This window comes from Lithobates pipiens, unplaced genomic scaffold, assembly GCF_037356315.1.
Source record: "Lithobates pipiens isolate NorthernLeopardFrog02 unplaced genomic scaffold, aLitPip1_a1.2 Scaffold_8, whole genome shotgun sequence".
NCBI classification, from domain to species: Eukaryota; Metazoa; Chordata; class Amphibia; order Anura; family Ranidae; genus Lithobates; species Lithobates pipiens.
Genome location: NW_027507903.1, coordinates 439,550,239 through 439,557,989, shown reverse-complemented (window position 1 = coordinate 439,557,989; position 7,751 = coordinate 439,550,239). Strand labels below are relative to the sequence as shown.

Below are 7,751 nucleotides of genomic sequence, written 5' to 3'. Positions count from 1 at the left end.
AAGAGCATCGAACAGGACCATCTCATTAATCAAAATAGGCATGAAATAAGGCCATACATATACTATGAAGCATCTTCTAGGTTGTATCTCAGATGCAAACCTATACTAAAAATATAAAAGACATCAATATTATAACAAAAGATAAGTATAGAAAAACCTGTATCCATACCATTATTACTAAAGGGTACAGAATAACAGTAGATGGTGCCCAACCTAACTAATAGGTGTAAATCTGAAGGTTGACCACGACGTGGCCCCTACCGAAACCATCCTTCGGGATGCAAATTACACCATCGGAGAGCGCCGCCCAAACCCTCTCAAATAGGGATGGACCAGCGCCTCCTTTGGCAACTGATAAGAACAGATACTACACTTGATCTTAGCCAAAAGGCCGAGAAGCGAGGTATTATAGTTGAGCATTGCACCCAAGAACTAGATGACACTAGCTTAGGTGCAAACTGGGACTGACTTTATTGTAAATTCACACAGGATATAGACCATACAAAATCAGAAGAGCTTGATCACATTATCCTATATAATGCAAACTGTAAACAGCAATCTAATCATCAGTGCATCTAATGAACAGCTAACAAACATAAACAGTGATTTTAATTAAACAGTAAGCTAATTAAGAACTAGTTACCTAGACAAGCCTAGGTGACTCAGGTAAGCGCCCACCCAGACAGTTTGACACCAGTTTCCCAGAAAGACGACCCAGGGCTATCCAAATCTCATTAATCAGCTTTCACTTGTGTAATCTATCCACTAGACAATTCATCACAATGTAAAACTGCTCCAGCAGTCTGAAAAGTGGAATTAATTTATCTTCATAGATTTCTTGAGGTATATTGTTGATAAATATTTCTGTCCCAAGTGGGGGAGTTTCTCCAACTCAGTCTGCAGGAGGGCCACCATATTTCCTCTGACCATTAACCTTTAGAAGATTAATATTGCACCTTTCCATCCACTCCAGAAGGAAAGCTTTATTGTTCTGATCCAGAGAATTAATCCAAGTCTCTCTCTCAGCGTTCATCACATTGTTGTCCATCATTACAGAATGATCTGCTCTCTCCATGGAATCAGAGGCTGTACTGCTCTCTTTTCCATGCTCTGACTGGGAGAAGCAGACAAAATTCCCAGTCTCCTCCATGGGCCATAATCAGTGGGTAGAAAGCTAGCCCCTATTCCCCTCCAAAAGCCTCTGTCCTGGTATGGCTGTCACCATAATTATAAACACCAAGTGAAAAAACTAAAAAAAGGGGAGGGGGGAGAAGAACTTATGGGAATGTCGGAAGTAATTCCAGACCAACAATTTGAGGGTATATTTGCCAGTTTTATCTGTTTCCCAGAAAACCAAGTTTTCCAACTAAGAAATAGAATACATTTCAAAATCATAATTTTTAGCTATTTAAAGCTGCAACTGTATTTTATACCTCCAACCCTGACTAATACTAGCAACAATGACACATCTGAACAGTTGAGCTCTGCTCTCATGTTGATATTTTTGTTATCTAATATGGAAATTAGATAAAACAGATTTCCATCTTCCTGATTAAAAACTGCTCAGCGACAGATATAAAAAAATATTTTAAAAAAAGAGGGAAAAATTGAAAATACTTACCTTACCCCATTGCTAATGGACTTACTTAGATAATAGTGCAGTCACTAGGCCTTCTCACGTAATCCTGGGAAAACTGAATCCCATGAAAATGCCCTCTTGCACAGTACTAGAGCTTCTTCTCAAGCTTTCCATCTACTTTAAAGTGTGCTCACAAATTTTCACACATTTTACACATTCTAAACAAGCGGTAGAATCACCTTAAAATAAACTTTCACTCACTTCTGTAGCTATAAGCTTTGTGGAGAAATTAGGGTTTAAAATTTCTAACTGAAATCTTAGTTTTTTTTTTCCTATTTCTTTCTATGGAAGCAGAATTATGCCCAGCTGCCTGCCCTCTATAAAACAAAGCTAAGAACTGAAGCAACACACTAGATATGACTTTCTGCTAGTAAGGGTAATGGGGGGGGGGGGGGCAATCAAAAGAGCATCCAACATGTTTAGAGGGTCCAAAATACCTCCTCAATCAAGGACCGAGATAGAAAACAATGTTCTGTATTATTATTATTATTATTATTCACGATTTATATAGCGTCAACAGTTTACGCAGCGCTTTACAATGTATAGGGGGACAACACAATTACAGTACAATATAAAAGGTACAAAAGCTAATAGCATGTACTGTATGTACTGTAAGTATACTAGAAGTTGACAGGATCTTTAATTGTGCTTCTTCCAGTGTGATAATCTGCACATGTTTAGCAGACCTTTTAAAAGTGTGTATTAGGTGTATATTGAGCTGAATGGCATAGGCCACACTTCATGGATGAGCTGTGTGGGGTGTTGTGATTGGCTGAATGTTGTCTGTAGCATTTGGCCTGCAGCTGCATATTGATTTTCAGGGCTTCTGCCTGCAGCTACACCGCCACCCCCTCCCCCTTCACAAAAATACACTGGGGTCTATTTAAAAGAAAAAAAAATAAAAATCGCTAGACCAATATCATAAGTATTCCCCTAGCTGTTATGAATTTGACTGTATTATGCTTAATAGGTCGATTTCAGTCTCATGGCCATAATGCGGTATTTTTGTTGAAATACTTTAACCAGGAAAATACCGTATTATAGCCACTAGATAGAGCTGATGGTAACAGGAAATCATTGTAATAAGCAAAAAATTGTCAGAATTTGTGACAGCTGGGTGAATATGCTTGTGACATTCGTCCAATGAGGTTTTTTTTTTTAAATAGACCCCAGTGTGCTTCATGTTGTTCTTCATGAACCTCACGTTTTTTCTTTTTCCCTCTGCAGAGAAGTTTGAAGGATTAGCTGTGGCACAGAAGCCCCTTTTCCTGGTGCCTCCATGGCAGCATACCTGTGACAAGCTCCGCCTTGGCTCCTCCCTCAGGACTAGTGAATATTATAAAAGAAAAGGTTAGTACAGCCCCCGCATTCTCCTTTTTTTCCTCATACCTCATGGCAGTGAATCCTGGTCGGCGTCCTTACCTTCTGCATTCGGCAGAGTCCGTCCGGGTTCAAGCCTCTCCCGGACGCAGTTCCTTCTCTTGGGCAGCTAAATGCGCTTATAAGGTTGGAAGTCCCTTCTGTAGGATCTTTTGGGACAAGCAGTTTGTCTCTTAAGTAAGAGCTTTACCTGCAGTATGGGCATTCAGGCTCCAGTCTATGGCAGCAGAGGTAGCAGCTTTGCTCTGTCCCTGAGGTTTGTTTTTTCCCTCCAGTCTCATCTGTCCTTCCTGTTTGTCACTCCCAGACTCACTAGGGGCCGCGCGCGGCGAGTCTGTGTCATTTTATAATAGTCTAGCGTTCCCGCCGTCGTCTGCGCATGCGCCAGCGGGTTGTATGTTTCGACGGTCAGTTTTGACGTTCGGTGCGTGTGCGGTAGCGTCGGAAGCTTCGGCGGCCATCTGTTTTGAGGGCAAATGGTTCTTTTTGCCCTCAGAGTGTCAGAGGAGGAGCTTTAGCACGACATCACTTCCCCTCCTCCTATTTATTTCCCCAGCAGCACAAGTGAAATGCCTGTGGTCAACAAGAGAATTACACTTTAGAGTTCCAGGCTATTCCCACCCCTGTTAAGGTAAGGCATGTTTTAAATGCATTTGTTTTTGTACATGTGATCATCCGAATATATTGGTATAGCTCTGATGGAATGTCTCTTTTTCACTTAAAAAGAATTAATTTATTAATATATTAAATTATTTAAATCGGAGCCTCCAAAAAAAAAAAAAAATATATATATAAAAAATGGATTTAAAAAAAAAAAAAAAAAAAACACAAAACACAACACACAGTAACGGGGGGTGGGAATCGTCACTTTTGTAGGCAAATTCCCTTCTTTTCCGTGAATCAGCGCACGACGGGTTGACGCCTTTTCCTCTGACTCTTTCCTAGCCGTTACCTCTGCTAAGCCGCCTAAACATGAGCCTTTCGCCGCCCGCTCAAGATCCTACTCTACTTCCAAGGTAAGGACCTACGCCCAGGTAAGTTTAAAAAAAAAAAAAAAAAAAAAAAAGAGTGCACTAAGGACGATACTTTTGTATTTCAGTCCTGTACGCCAGAAGACGTCTAAGAAGACCTCAAGGCGATATGGAGATGACGATGATGATTCCTGTCACAGCAGAGACAGGTCACCCAGACATGGGCATTACAGAAGCGGCAGGAAAGCTTCAGCTAAGAGGCGCCGTCATTCGCGCTCCCCGAGACCTAGACCTACCAGATGTCAGGCCTGCGGAGGCTCCCCACTTCCGGACAAACTAATTTGTCGAGATTGCCTTAGAGACTATGCAGCAGACAGAGAGTCTGAGAGCCTACAGGTGGCAGATCTCCTTAAAAAGGCAGTAAAAGACTCCCTTACGGAATTGGTCGCTATAAGGCCGACACAACAACCGGCATCTCCTCCTCAGGAGCTGATGGCTGAGGCCTCCATTCCTGGTCCATCCACCAGTGGAAGTGGTCGTCTGTTCCCTCCCTCCTCCTCTAAGCATAAGGACGATATGGCCATTTCAGAGGATTCCTCAGATGACACAGATGCCTCTGGCTTTGCCTTTGCCATGGTCCAGCCCTATGTGCAGGCCGTTAAACAAGCAATCGGTTGGGAGGATTCCAACGTGGAGGTCAGGAAGTCCAAATCATACTTCCCCTTCCTTAAGCGCCAGATCTCCTTCTTCCCTCTTATGGAGGAAATCAGGGAGGTGATCGAGGAAGAATGGGGGAGGACAGACAAAAGACTTTCCACCAATCGATTGGGAAAATTATACCCTCTCTCCGAGGCAGATTCCAAAATGCTGGACGGCCCGCCGGTGGTAGATGCCGCAGTGGTAAGGCTGGCCAAGAACGTCACTTTACCCCTAGATGATTCAACCTCCTTCAAGGACCCTCTGGATAGAAGGATGGACCTTGACCTTAAGAAGGCCTATCAGATGGCAGGATATGCCTGTAAACCTGCAATAGCTCTGACATCAGTGTCCAACGCACTACGCGTCTGGACAGATAATATAGAGTCGGCAATCCAACAGGATATCCCTAAAGAAGAGATAATAAGGGCATTGGATGAGCTGAAGCTCTCAGCCGACTTCATTGGAGAAGCCGCCATCGATTCCATTCGTTGCTCCGCAAGGGCAATGCTTCACACAGTAATGGCCAAAAGGGCACTGTGGCTAAAACCATGGGCAGCGGACGTTGCCTCGAAGCAAAATTGGTGCAAGATACCTTTTGACGGTAAAGCCTTGTTCGGGGAAAAACTCGACAAAGCCATCTCTCGGGTCACCGGCGGAAAGTCAGGCCTACTTCCTCAAGACAGGCGATCTAGACGTTTCAGATCCTCTGCACCAAGGTTCCAATATTCCAAAAATAGGGACTACCGACAATCAAGACAAGGGAAAGGCTTCAGGCACAACTGGAAGAGCACACAGTCTACGTTTCTCAAGTCCAGGAGGCAGAGGCCGGTACCTACCCCACAGGAGCCATCAAAATCTTTTTGACGCCAGGCCAGCCCAAGTGATCCCTGTGGGGGCCAGGTTGAAACAGTTCTCAAAGATTTGGGAACAAAAATGCAGGGATCCCTGGGTAGTTGCAACAGTCAAACACGGTCATTCCTGGTCCTTCCTAAACCAACCCCCCAAGGACTATTTTTCTCCGACAAGGGTGTCAAGATCTCCTCAAAAGGCGGAAGCTCTGAAGCGATTTCTTCTTTCCCTACAGGAACAACGGGCAGTAGTTCCAGTGCCTCCATCCGAGAGATTTTCAGGTTTCTATTCCACCCTGTTTCTAGTCCCCAAAAGAAACGGAGGGTGGAGACCTGTGATAGACCTAAAGAGGCTAAATCGCTACATTTTTCTGGAAAAGTTCAAGATGGAGTCTCTTCAGACGATCATTCGCGTAGTCCAACCAGGGGATTGGATGTTGTCAATAGACCTGCAAGACGCCTACTTACACATACCTATACTCCCTACGTTCCAGAAATACCTGAGATTTGCGGTGGGGCAAGTACATCTCCAATTTCGGAGCCTTCCGTTTGGCCTCTGCACGTCACCCTGAGTCTTTACAAAAACCCTGATTGCCATCATAGCACCTCTGAGAGAATTGGGGCTCCGGGTGTATCACTATCTGGACGACCTTCTACTCCTGGCGAAGAACCCAACCCAGTTATTAGAACACAGGGATATCCTGTTAACAACACTAGTGGATTTCGGTTGGAAGATAAACTACGAGAAAAGTCTTCTCTCTCCGACCCAAGAGATGGTCTATCTGGGAGCCCTGTTCAATACAATGAAAGGATCAGTGTCTCTCCCACCTCAGAAGGTATCTTCCATTATCCAACAGATGAAGAAGGTGAGCTCGAGATCCCACCTGACAGCCTCAAATTGTTTGAGCCTGATAGGTCGGATGTCATCATGCATCCCTATGGTCCCCTGGGCCCACTGGCATTTGAGACATTTTCAGCTGGAGTTCTTAAGAATGTGGAACAAACGATATCTATCCCAACCCATACACCTGACAACCCGGATGCTCAGGAGTCTACATTGGTGGATGAAGAGACAGTCGCTTCTGAAGTCTCGCCCGCTAGGGCATGTCGACTGGATCATAATTACTACCGATGCCAGCGCAGCTGGTTGGGGAGCACATTCCAACAAGACCTCAGTACAAGGGAGATGGTCCTTCAATGCAGCAGGCGTGGTGTCCAATGTCCTGGAGCTCAGAGCGGCCTATCTTGCACTGCTAGCCCTGGAGTTCGAGATTTCGGGCAAACCAGTTCTCCTCAGGATGGACAACAGGGCCGCGGTATCTTATGTGCACCGTCAAGGAGGAACGCGCAGCAGATCCCTCCTGAACGAGGTGGAGCCCATATTCCTCTGGGCCGAAAGGAATCTGAAGGACCTGAGGGCAGTCTATCTGCCCGGCCATCTCAACTCAAGGGCAGACAGCCTTTCCCGCAGGTTCGCAGACACCAACGAGTGGTCCTTACACCCGGAAATCTTCAACTGGATAATGATCCAGTGGGGGCCCCTCGAGCTAGATCTCTTTGCGACAGCATCCAACACCAAACTTCCAAGGTTTATCTCGAGATTTCCGCACCCCCAGGCGGAGGCAACAGATGCCCTATCAGCCCCGTGGGCATGCGATCGGGCCTACGCTTTTCCCCCACGGCCCCTCATACCGAGGTTCCTGTCAAGACTCGTGAGGGAGACATCGACGGTGATAGCGGTTCTGCCATACTGGCCAAGAAGGCCTTGGTTCCCTACGGCAATGGATCTGAGCACCAGTCCTCCAGTCAAAGTTCCAATAGTACCCCTCCTCCTGTCGCAAGGATGTCACACCCACCCAGATCCCCGCAGGCTGGACCTTCACATCTGGCAACTGAAAGGGAAAGGTTCCAATCCCTAGGGTGCTCCGACAAGGTGATCGCAACCCTGCTCAAGGCAAGAAAACCATCCACAAACAACATATATGATAAAGTATGGAACAACTTCAAGACCTTCATGCTTGATAGAAACTGTGATCCAGGTTCCCCTTCGTCATCTCAAATTCTTGAGTTCCTGCAGGCAGGCCTGGACCTGGGTCTTGCATTGAGTACTTTGAAGGTACAGGTGTCAGCGATCTCAGCAGCAACCAGTAGAAGATGGGCGGAGGACCCATTGTTAATCCAATTTTTTAAGGCCGTCAGGAAGATCAGACCACC

At 45.6% G+C, this 7,751-nt stretch overlaps 1 pseudogene; it reads right to left on the bottom strand.

The window, feature by feature from the left end:
• Positions 1-295: 295 nt before the first annotated feature.
• LOC143964591 (U2 spliceosomal RNA) lies at positions 296-403 on the bottom strand (annotated as a pseudogene).
• Between the last annotated feature and the right edge of the window lie 7,348 nt (positions 404-7,751).